Source organism: Rhinopithecus bieti, unplaced genomic scaffold (assembly GCF_001698545.2).
Source record: "Rhinopithecus bieti isolate Rb0 unplaced genomic scaffold, ASM169854v2 scaffold_9919, whole genome shotgun sequence".
NCBI lineage: Eukaryota > Metazoa > Chordata > Mammalia > Primates > Cercopithecidae > Rhinopithecus > Rhinopithecus bieti.
Window position 1 is genome coordinate 2,660,025 of NW_016806411.1, and position 12,684 is coordinate 2,672,708.

The 12,684-nt window shown below is 39.6% G+C and overlaps 2 long non-coding RNA genes across 2 annotated transcripts in view; both read right to left on the reverse strand.

The window, feature by feature from the left end:
- The window catches only part of LOC108532247 (uncharacterized), a 75,399-nt gene that overhangs the window by 10,038 nt on the left and 52,677 nt on the right, over positions 1-12,684 (reverse strand). The window lies entirely within an intron of this gene.
- Positions 509-12,501, reverse strand: LOC108532249 (uncharacterized). The gene is made up of 3 exons (XR_001886393.1): positions 12,413-12,501; positions 7,828-8,011; positions 509-548 (listed from the first exon to the last, which is right to left on the reverse strand). It is a non-coding gene; the product is annotated as an uncharacterized LOC108532249 (long non-coding RNA).

Consider the following 12,684-nt stretch of genomic DNA (forward strand, 5'->3'; position numbering starts at 1 on the left):
CTCCCAAAGTGCTGGGATTACAGGCTTGAGCCACCGCACCCGGCCAAATTTTCTGAACTTTTATGCTCCGTTTCCCTTTTTAAATGGAATGCTTTTAACAGCACCCAAGTCACCTTTTGAATGCTTTGCTGCTTAGGAATTTCTTCCACCAGATACCCTAAACCATCTCTCTCAAGTTCCAAGTTCCGCAAATCTCTAGGGCAGGGATAAAATGCCACCAGTCTCTTTGCTAAAACATAATAAGAGTCACCTTTGCACCAGTACACAACAAGTTCCTCATCTCCATCTGAGACCACCTCAGCCTGGACCTTATTGTTCATATGACTATCAGCATTTTTGTCAAAGCCATTCAACAAGTTTCTAGGAGGTTCCAAACTTCCCCACATTTTCTTGTCTTCTGAGCTCTCCAAACTGTTCCAACCTCTGCCTGTTACCCAGTTCCAAAGTCGCTTCCACATTTTTGAGTATCTTTTCAGCAACACTCCACTCTTGGTACCAATTTACTGTATTAGTCTGTTTTCATGCTGCTGACAAAGACATACCTGAAACTGGAAAGAAAAAGAGGTTTAATTGGAGTTACAGTTCCACATGGCTGAAGAGGCCTCAGGATCATGGCAGGAGGCAAAAGGTACTTCTTACATGGTGGAGGCCATAGAAAATGAGGGAGAAGCAAAAGCAGAAACCCCTGATAAACGCATCAGATCTCATGAGACTTGTTCACTATCACGAGAATACCATAGGAAAGACCAGCCCCCATGATTCAATTACCTCCCCCTAGGTCACTCCAACAACATGTGGGAATTCTGGGAGATATAATTCAGTCAAGATTTGAGTGGGGACACAGCCAAACCATATCAAAAATTGACATACAAAAATCAGTAGCATCTTTATATACAAATAACAAACTAGCTGAAAAATAAATCAAGAAAGCAACCACATTTACAATAAGTACACACATACACACACACACACACACACACACTACCTAGGAATACATTTAATCTAGTAGGTGAAAGACTTCTACAAAGAAAACTGTAAAACAGTGATGAAAGAAATTGAAGAGGACACAAAAAATGAAAAGACATTCCATGTTCCGGGACTGGGAAAATTAATACTGTTAAAATGACTGTACTACCCAAAGCAATATACAGATTCAGTGCAATCCCTGTTAAAACACCAATGACATTCTTCAGTGAAATAGAAAAACACAATACTAAAATTTTTATGATACATAAAAGGCCCTGAATAGCCAAAATAATCCTAAGCAAAAGGAATAAAGTTGGGGGCATCATACTACCAGACTTCAAAATATACTACAAAGCTATGGTAACCAAAATGGCAAGGTACTGGCATAAAAACAGACACATAGAACAATGGAACAGAATTGTTCACTGAGAACAATTCTGAGAATCCAGAAATGAATCCATCTATCTACAGCCAACTGCTTTTGACAAAAGCACCAAGAATATTCATTGGAGAAAAGACAGTCTCTACAATAAATGGTGCTGGGAAAACTGGATATTCATATGCAGAAGAATGAACCTAGACCCCCACCTCTTACCTATACACAAACCAACCCTAAATGAATTAAACACCTAAAAGTAAGACCCGAAACTATAAAACTACTAGAAGAAAATAAAGAGGAAATGCTTCAGGACATTAGTCTGGGAAAAGACCTTATGAATGAGACCTCAAAAACACAAGATACAAAAGCAAAAATAAATAGAATTATATCAAACTAAAAGCTTCTGGGTAACAAAAAAGAAAAACAATCAGCAGAGTGAAAAGATAACCTACAAAATGGTAGGAAATATTTATAAACTATTCATCTGACAGAGGATTAATATTCAGAATACACAAGAAACTCAAACCTCTCAATAGCAAGAAAAAAAATCCAATTAAAAAATGGGCAAACGATCCAAACAGAAAAGATGTACAGTTGGCCAACAAATATATGAAAAAATGCTCAGCGTCACTAATCATCAGAGAAATGCAAATCAAAACTACAATGAGATATTGTCTATCTTATCCCAGTTAGGATGGCTATTATTAAAAGACAAAAAGTAACAAATGTGAGTAAGGAGGTAGAGAAAGAGGAACTTTTTTTTTCTTTTTTTTTTGAGACAGAGCCTTGCTGTGTCACCCAGGCTGGAGTACAGTGGCGCAGCTCAGCTCACTACAAACTCCGCCTCCTGAGTTCAAGCAATTATTTTGTCTCAGCCTCTCTAGTGGGACTACAAGCACACACCACCATGCCCGGCTAATTTTTGTAAAGGAACTCTTATACACTCTTGATAGGAATGTAAACTAGGACAGCCACTATGGAGAACAGTATGTAAGTTCCGCAGAAAACTACAAATAGAACTACTATTTGATCCAGTAATCTCATTACAGGGCATGTATCCAAAGGAAAAGAAATTAATATATCACAGAGATATCAGCTCTCCCATGTTTATTGCACCACTATTTACAATAGCCATGATAAGGAATCAACCAAAATGTTTAACAACAGATGAATGAATAAAGAAAACATGGTATATATAGGAGATGAAATAGTATCCCCCCATTAAAAAGAATGAAATCCTGTCATTCATGGCAACATGGATGAAACTGGCAGACATTCTGTTAAGTGAAATAAGCCAGGAACAGAAAGAAACACCACGTGTTCTTATTTATGTGTGGAAGCTAAAAAATGTTGATCTCAGAGAAGTAAAAAGTGGAACAGAGGTTACCAGAGGCTGGAAAGAATAGGCAGAACAAAGGGATAGAGAAAGATTTGTTAAAGGATACAAAATTACAGCTAGATAGGAGGAATAAATTCTACTGATCTGTGGCACTGTAGGATGACTATAGTTAACAATATTGCATTTTTTCAAACAGCAAGAAGAGAGGATATTGACTGTTCCCAACACAAAGAAATAATAAATGTTTGAGATGATGGATGTGCTAATTACCCAGATCTGATCACTCTACATTGTATGTATCAAAACATCACTATGTACCTTATAAATATGTGCAATTATGTGTCAATTTAAAAATAAAATTTTGTTAAGAGATGATTCTAAGATGTGAGGGTCTAAGACTCCAGGATTTGAGGACCGGTGAGTGCTCAGGTGCTGAGATCCTCACACATGAGTCTTTGCTGCTGGAAAAGGTTGTCAGAAGCCTCCTTTGGCTGGCAGTAGGTTATCCTTTTCCTGCCCACCTCCCCCAGTGCTATGTGAATGTAGCTCTTTGTGGCTTAGAGAATGTAAATTTTATTTTGCATTTCCAATGTCACATGCTTACCTTATCGGCATGTTCCAGTTTCCAGAATAAATATTTGGAGATGAAAAATAAAGATCATGATGCTTAATACACCAAATTTACTGAGCCCTGTCTATGTGCCTAGCACTAAGCTAGTTACTTTGCACATGTCACCTTTTTTACCTATTACATGTATGTAACATTACTCCCATGTTACAAGTATAGAAACAGGCTATAGTAGAACCTGACTCCCAACCCAAATCAGTTTGGCTTTACAGTTTGGCTTAACCTCTGTACTTCATTGCTTTCCCAAAGACATCTACAGGGAAACCAGAATAGAGAATACAGGGAAACTTGAAAATAATGAAAGAGAAAAAAAAAAAAATGGCAAAATCTGGCCAGTCCCAGTGGCCCTTGTCTGTAATTCCAGCTATGTGGGAGGAGTGCTTGAGCCCAGGACTTAAAGGCTGCACGCGGTGAGCTAGGATTGCACCACTGCACTCCAACCCAGTAAGACTCTGTCTCAAAAAAAAAAAAAGAAGGAAAAAAACTGATCCTAGGCTCACATTGTTCAACCTCATTCAGATTTGTGACTGGTTTTGTCATGCACCTTCTAGCACCATTTCAGTGTTTCCTCTCTCTAGTACATAGAATTGATGGTATTTACTGCCCTAGTTTTCAAGGATGGCATTTACTTCATTAAGTAAATCAATTACTTCATTAAGAAAATCCTTAGAGCATCAGAGGGCTCAGCAGTCAGAAAGGGTTAACAGCCTCAGGAAGGACTGAGCTCCCACACCGCAGGTGGTGACAGAAGACCAAGAATAATGAGGCTGGGGAACTGCCCACCCTCTGGAAGCTTTTCTGTACATCTAAATAGAACAGAAAGTAAACGCTGACAAAAGGAAACTGTCAGGTAAATTAATGTGAAGAGTGCAGGTTTTGTTTTATTTTCCTTTCAATGGGTGAGAATTCAAAGCATAAGGCAGGAGAATGAGTTAAAAATAGTATGACAGTAGCCAACTGATGCTTGCACAATAGAAAGGGCAACATGGGTTACACAAGAGGATTGTAAAAAATGTGCAAAAAAATAAGAGGACAGTGGCAGGAATGGCTGGATCAAACACACTAACACCATGGGATCTTCAAAGGTTCAAAATATAACCATGTTGTGACATTATAAAATAACTATATAGGATTCCAGAACACAAAGGTGTTTAAATAAAAATATTTGTTCCTTGGGGTAAAGTCAGACATTGTTATCTTGGCTTGCATAGCCCTCTGTGGTTTATCTCCCAAGCCTCATCCCTTCTACTGCCATGAATAACAACTTTGCAGAACCTCCTGAATTACTTTCATTTGCTGTCAGACCCTCACTCTTTCTCCCAGGCCCTTACTTCCCTTCTCTGACACCTAAGTTTAGGCAGGGTCTCCTAGTTACACCTTCTGACAACTCCATGCTAATGTATTATCCTATAAATATTAGATAACATCTGTTTCCTGCTAGGATCTACTCTCCAAGGGCAGGGTCCATATCTGCTTTGTTTATTGCTATATTGTCATCTATGGCACAGTTATGAATAATTGAATGAATGCTGGTGGACATCTGGGTTCCAAACTGTCCAACTTCATGATATATAAGGTAACAATTACTTCTTCAGTTTATGTATCAGTCAGGGTTTGACATGAAAAACAGAACCAGCAGAAGATTTTGTTTTGTTTTATTTTTTAATCTATCCATTGATTTTTTACAAAGAATTATCTTACACAACTGCAGGAGCTGGCTAAGCAGGCCTGACATCCACAAGGCAGGTAATCAGAAAGGGAAAGTCATAAGCAGGCTAGACTACCACAAAGATGAGCACACTGATGAGGATGTCATGCAGAAGCCAGGGCTCTTAGTCATGGAGCTGTACACACACACTTAACCCAGGAGTCAGTGAAATTGGAAGTACACACATCTGGAAGGTAAAGCAATTATAGACCTAGCTGCTGCTTCACACTAACAAGGCAAATCAGCAGAGCAGCAACAACATGAATGTTTTTGTTCCAAAATGTAGAAAAGTTCTACAATTTTCCTTCTGCTCTACTACTTGGAATCTCTGACCTCAGGGAGGGTATAGATCAAGCGTATCCAAACCACTTTATTTTGTTGTTGTTGTTGTTGTTCTGTTTTGTTTTGTTTTGTTTTAGGCTTTTAGCAGCCTGAAGCCATAGTTTTAAGTTTCTGTCTCCAGTAATAAGCAGAAAAGAGGGATGAGGAAGGGGCTTTTCTGGCCCAATGAGAAATAGAAACTAAGAACCCACGACTGTACTCTCTCCCTTGGTCTGATCTAGAATCTAATTTTAAAAAACTTTTGACTGATTAAGTCACCTAGAATAACACATTGTTTGACTAACTTAAACTGATTAGGGACTTTATAGCTGCAAAATTCCTTCCCAGCGCACCTAGATTAGTGTTTCAATAATTAGGAGAAGGTACGTGTGTGCTACAAAGTGGCTGCTGCCTCGCTTCCATCTTCCAAATTTTGCAAGAGACTCTCCCTTGTAGACCACCCTAGTCAGAAACATACTAGAAAGGGAGTTCTAGGGGATGTGACTTATCCAAGCCAAAGCAGACACACCATGAAACCATCACAGGTCACAACATATAACTACCTCTTTAACTTTGAATGAAAGAAATTAATAACAGAAACCAGTAATATTCAGGAGTAGGGGAAACTACTTTGTTATAGAAATAGTGCTGATTCTGCAGATGCAAAGGAAAAGAGCAAATCTGGATAAGAGGGTGGAGCTAACAACCTTAGAGGAGCATGCTTCCAAGAAGTAGAGGAGGTATAGGGGAGCTCTTACAGCCAGAATGGAAGTGATAAGCATGTATTCCTACCAAAGATAGGGAAACTTCATTCCAAGACAAGCTGGAATGTAGGTGTGTACCAACACACATTTGCTAAAGAACTGATAAATCAATGAACAAAAGAATAACTGCCTCCTTAAGCTTAAGCCCTGTGCTGAACTATAGAGGTAAGGTGATATCTTAGTCTGTTCAGGCTACTAGGACACAATACCTTAAATGGGTAATTTATGAATAACAGAAATGTATTGCTTACAGTTCTGGAGGCTGGAAAGTCTAAGATCAAGGTGACAGCAGATTTGGTGTCTGGACTTGCTCTCTGCTTCAAAACTGATGCCTTCTTGTTATATTACCAAATGGCAGTAAGGGCAAGGCACCTCTTTTAAGAGGACACTGTTTTGGTTAATGCTGAGTGTCAACTTGATAGGACTGAAGGAGGCAAAGGAGTAATCCTGGGTATGTCTGTGAGGGTGTTGCCAAAGGAGATTAACATTTGAGTCAGTGGGCTGGGAAAGGTAGACCCACCCTTAATCTGGGTGGGTACCATCTAATCAGATGCCAGCTCAGCCAGAATATAAAGCAGGCAGAAAAATGTGAAAAGCCTAGACTGACCTAGCCTCCCAGACTAAATCTTTCTCCACTGCTGGATGTTTCCTGCCTTCAAACATTGGATTCCAAGTTCTTCAGTTTTGGCATTTGGACTGGCTTCCTTGTTCCTCAGCTTGCAGACGGCCTAGTATGGGACTTTGTGATCGTATGAGTTAATACTACTAAATAAACTATATAAACTTGATAAAATTTAAATATATTTATATATATATATATATTAGCTCTGTCCCTCTAGAGAACCCTAATACAGGCGCTGAACCATGACTTAATCACTACCCAAAAGGGCTCACCACTTCATACTATTACATTGGGTATTAGGTTCCAACATATGAATTTGAGGGGGACACTAACATTTAGACCATAGCAGGTGGTAAATAAGACACATTGTCCTCACCTTATGGAGGTTCCTTAAGGGTGGAAGGGATGGAAGATATACAAGGATCAAACAGTTCAAGCTACAGGCCAAGGTTTCTCTTCAGAAAGACGGCTTGACTGAGAGAAAGCAAATTGGTGTTCATCAGTCTTTTAGTGGGTGCTAGATACTTCCTTGTTGCCATTTCTGCATTGCCAGAGCCACACACACACACACGCACACACACACACAACACAATAGACTTTGTACAGCTTCCAGTGCAAAATTAGAAACCAGAGCTGAATACCTAGTTGACAGTGACAATATGATGATTATAAAAGCCTAAGTATGACATGTCTTGAATAATCAATGATTGAATCATGTGTCTTTAAGCTTAACCTATACCAAATGCCTCCAGGAAAGGTTATTTAAAAAAAGAAGAAAAAAAAACCCTCAGAATGTGCTCACTGGCTTACAGTGATTGAGTTATGCTGTAGGCTACGGTAACTTCTTTGCAGTGCTAAAAATAGATGAAGGGCAGATCAGTCACCCTGGGGAATTTTATCTGCCTCATTTATGCATCCAGAGATGCTGCTTACATAAAGCCGAAACAAGCACAACCAAAAGGGCACCAAGAAAGACAAATAAAAGGTGATGATTCAAATAGAAACCAAGAAAACAAGCAAGCAGTCAATAGCAAAGATCAGAACTGGTCCCTGTTGTAAAGATCCGAACGAGAATTCGGCCTGTGAAGATGGTACAGTACCTGGAACTCTCTGATATCTTCTAAGAGGCAAATTTAGAAACTTCTTCCTGGAGAAAGCCAACAGTCTCCAGCTGTTCTTGCTCTACACATTCAGGCATGGACCCTTGCCACAGCCTCTCAAGAATTTACACTTCACACTGGCAGAGCTCTCTTTGACTCCTGGAGATACTGGCTCCTTCTTAACCTGCAGGCAGAGCACCAGAAAGTCAATCGAGAACCATGTAAAAATGTGACTCAGGCAACTCACAGATAAGCAAAGACCTCCAGGCAGAGCACCAGAAAGTCAATCAAAAGCCATGCAAAAATGTGACTCAAGCAACTCAGAGTTAGGCAAAGAAACTGAACGTTTCAAGAGCTCCCCTTGGCCAAGTTTACACCAAATCATTTTTATTAAGTGAGTGGTTTCTAAAGGAAATCATTTATCATAAGGTTGCAGAAAAGGTCTGTTTCTTGTCTCCAGCTGCCGTGGAGATGGTCTAGGGGTGGCTAGAGGTGTATCTAAGAGACTGGAAATTCAGTTCATGGTCAAATCCATCAGTGTTTTAAAACATTCTAAAAAACCCAACAGCACCATCTGTAAGGACTGCATCATTTGCGAAATTTCTTGCTAAATCAGCTGGCCAAATGCAAAGCCAATTGCTTTGGCTTCCGTACAACACCATGCTGCAGCCGGGAAGTATTTTAAGTGGATAATGAGTAGTCTCTTCTCTCAATGACTACGTTCAAATAACATCGACTGCCTGTAATATGCAAAGTTCCTAGTCAAGGCTGCCTTAGGAACTCCTGCCCCTTAACTTGAGGCTTTAATCTGTATGAGGGAAAATATCCCTCTTCTCTAGTGATGTTTAAGAAATCAATTCCCTAGCAATGGCCCAATACACTTTCCAGCTCATACACAGACATGTAAAACTGTGCACACACAGAAACACCCAAATGCACACCATTCGCACTAGTTCTGAGATATGCAAGGCTTACACCCTGCATCCAAGAATGGCTGCCAAGTTTTTCCTTTATTTAGTTATAATACCTCCTCTAAAATTATTTGGGTACCCAAAATGGCCTTTTTGTGTGAGGAAACACACATAAGAAATACCTCTCTGCCTTTTCCCCTGAAAATATAGTCATCTATGGAAAATGTGCGCACGCTCTCTCTCTCTCTTTCTCTCTGTCTCTCAGATAAAAGTGGCAAAGCAGATGGAAGCTCCTTCTGTGAAGAAATCAAATTCTATACTCCTTATATCCAACCTCCATTACTCTATTTTTATCATATAAGTTATATAGTAGATATGCAATAAATGCTTCATTATTTCACTCATTAAGTTGGCTTCTCCCTCAAGGTACTTTAGAACTTTGGTACCCAACAGCAGCTCTGGGATTATGAGCTTATCAGAAATGCAGACACTCTGGTCCCACCCTAGCCCCCTTTGAATCAGAATCTGCATTTTAACTAGATTTCTGAGAGATTTGTAAGCACATCCAGGTTTGAGAAGCACTGTTTTGGAACACACCTTGATTCTTTTTTTTTTTTTTTTTTTTTTTAGTTTTGGTTTCTTTTTTTTAGACTTAGGGAATACAAATGCAGTTCTGTTACATGGATATATTGTGTAGTGGTGAAGTCTGGGCTCTTTGTGTACCCATCACCCAAATACTGTACATTGCACCCAGTAGGTAATTTCTCATGCCTCATCCCGGCTCCCACCCTACTCTCCTATCTTTTGGAGTTTCCATTGTCTATTATTCCATTCTGTATGTTCATTACATCTTGATTTTTATACTGTTACTACTAGTCTAGTAAATTCTGTCTCTCTGCAAAGATCATGTCTTGCCATGGGGGACACTTTTCTAGAGGATGGTGATTATGAGCTGACGCTATTGGGCACTAACCGTGTGCCACAAGTGGAGAGGGCACACGGTTAACATGAGAAAGATTTACTCAGTTAGTAAAAGGTGGAGGTAGGTTGGAACTCAATCTGGCATCTGGGTCCATGTTTTCCAGGTGCTGCTTCCCTTACTGGGCCCCTGCAGGATGCAAAACTGTCCCACTTCCTGCAAGGTGTTTGACATCCCCATCTACCACACACTAACTGCAAGACATCTTCAGAATCCCGACAACCTAAGACCTGCCCCCCACGTTTCCAGACACCCATGGGAATGGCGCTGACCACATTAAGAACCACAGTGTCTTGTGTTCATGCAGTAATTTTGAGAAATTAGTTTCCTGGGATTTGTTTCTTTCTTCCAGTGTTTAACCAAATAATAAAAGTTCTTTAACTTTTTACATGTTATTTTTTACTTCAATAGAAGGCTATCACTATTGAGGGCCTGCTCTATGCAGACTAAAAGATAAGCTCCTTGCCTCTAGCCACTGACAATTTGGTTAGAGAAATAAGGCCTTAGTAGATGCAATAGCTAAGAAACAATTCAAGGCACTAAGTCCAGAAATGACCAAAAAGACCTAGATTTATAGTCCGGCTTTGTGCCACTTACTAGTGTGAGCCCAGTGACATTCTCTAAGCCTCTTTTTCCCTACCTGTAAAACAGGGGTATCATTAAACAATGCACATAAATTGCCACCACAGTATGTAAAGCATGAGATATACTTAATAATGTTAGCCATATCCACCAATCGCCACCCTCTCTGAATCAGGAAGAAATAGGACAAAAATGGGATAGAGAGAGGATGTGCATAAGAGAATAGACAGCATTCTGGGCAGGAGGCACAGCCAAGCAAAAGTGTGGTGTCAGGAATGTGCATGCCTATGGCAGAAACTTACAGGACTCTCAGACTGGAAGAAGTCAAGGGTTCCAGTCAAGGAGTTATGAGAAGTGAACACATTAAAATAAAGATAAGTTTGCATTTGTTATGTGGACATGGAATCTCCTGGGGATTTTTTTTTAATTTCTTCAGTATCATGACTTTCAAATACAGAAGAAATGCAAGCCTACGCAAAAGAAAATGAAGGAGCCTTCTAGCCAGTCCCCCAGGGCTTCCCACACCAGTGAGCATGGATGCATCTACTATCAATCAATGTCTTTAAGAAGCCTGAAGAAATAAATGCATGGCACTGCTGTGGGACATATTTTTAATTCGTATTTAAATTCAAACCTGCCATCTAATTTATTTTCACTTTCAGGAAATGCCTTTTAAGCTTCTCAGACTTGAGCTAAGTCACATAGCTGATAAACAGGATCAACCTACAGGAATACACTTAGATCTTATGAAGTCTGCAAAATTGTATAAAGTCAACAACTTCAGCACGAATGGACCTAAAATGGCCAAGAAGCTATTGCTACTACTACTGTGTTAAAATCGCTTGCTGGAGCATTCTTGTTTCTGCTGCTCATTAGGAAAAGTACTATCACATCCAGCAGAAAATAATAATTAGCAAATCAACTAATTAAGGCAGTATCGACACTCCTCTTGTCACCCAGTCACTTCTTTGTTGTAAACAAGCTTACTTGCTTACATTAAAGTCATCAGCTCTTCATATGTAAATAATAATGCCCTTGAATTTAAACTGATTAGATATCTGCAAACAAACTTCAGTCCACTCTGATCTGGCCAGGATAGGGAAAACAAAGCATTATTGTCTTACTTAACCTAGGACATTCAACGCAACTGTATGAAGCTTCCGAATTCATTAATATCCAAATTCACCTTCCCTCCTGGACATTAGCCAGAATTCTATCTTTAGTTATAACACACACTATACTAAACAAATACTATAGTCATTAAAGAAACCACCCATTTCCTTCCCCCTAAGTTCCAGGAAGCCATGTTATTTCTGCAAACCAATTTCTATTTGCTGACTATTCTCCAGGGCTTTTAAAAGCAAATAAAATGTACCGGAAGCTGTTTTCCAAATGACAACGAAGAACACATCTCCTACTCTCTCTTCTCCCACAATGGGAAAAAACAAATAAACAAAAAAATGTGAGTATTTGTGTGTATTTAAGGCATATACATTTAAGGTCTTGTAAATCCTGAAAGACTGAAAGCCCCACAGTGTCCTGAAAGGAAATGTTTGAAGAAACTTCTCAAGTCTCTAAAGTTAGCTGGATCCTTTGCAACACTCACCTCTCATTTTGGCTCCTATAATTATCCCCTTTCATTTAATGTTTATTTTTATATCTCTTCCCATCTGTCCTCATACCACTTTGTTTACAGCTGGTTTAAAAAAAAAAAAGTTTATATTTACATATGTTCAATTCTGTCTTCATTTTAACTTCTCAGCTTCCCCTGCCCCATTTACCCTGGTGGGTTTGTTCGTTTGTTTGTTTGTTGTTTTAATTTATTTATCATTGTCATTCTTCAGTCTAAACAGGATGAATTATCGATATAATCCCCAGCAAACAACTTCTTAACCACTTCCCACCCCTGAACCTTTAGTTTGTATTAAAGCACGAAGATATATGTCAGCCAAGAGTACCATATAGATCATTTCATCATGGGAGGCAGGGGGTTGGGAGAGGGGAGGAAATGAGACTTATTTTCATCCTGTTTGGATCCAAGACAAATATTTTATGTCACCCAAAAGGGAGCCGAGACAAGACAGAGCCCCATAGTAATTGCCCACACTCTAACCTTTCCCGTCTCCCTTCTTGTCCTTCACGAATACTTCCCAGCAGGCCAGATTATTTTGTTAGAGAAGCTCCAGGCTACCTACAACCCTGTAACAGGATAAAAGCTCTAGCAAGGTTTATGCAACAGACACTTATTTCCCTCACATCTCCCCTTCCTGTTCCTCAGATGATGCCCTTCATTTCCTGTCCAGGTCAGGTTCCTGTGCGGGAGGGCCACCCCAGGGTGCACTTCCTGCCTTCTAGCTGGTTTCACTGTCTGTGCCCTTAAAGCCC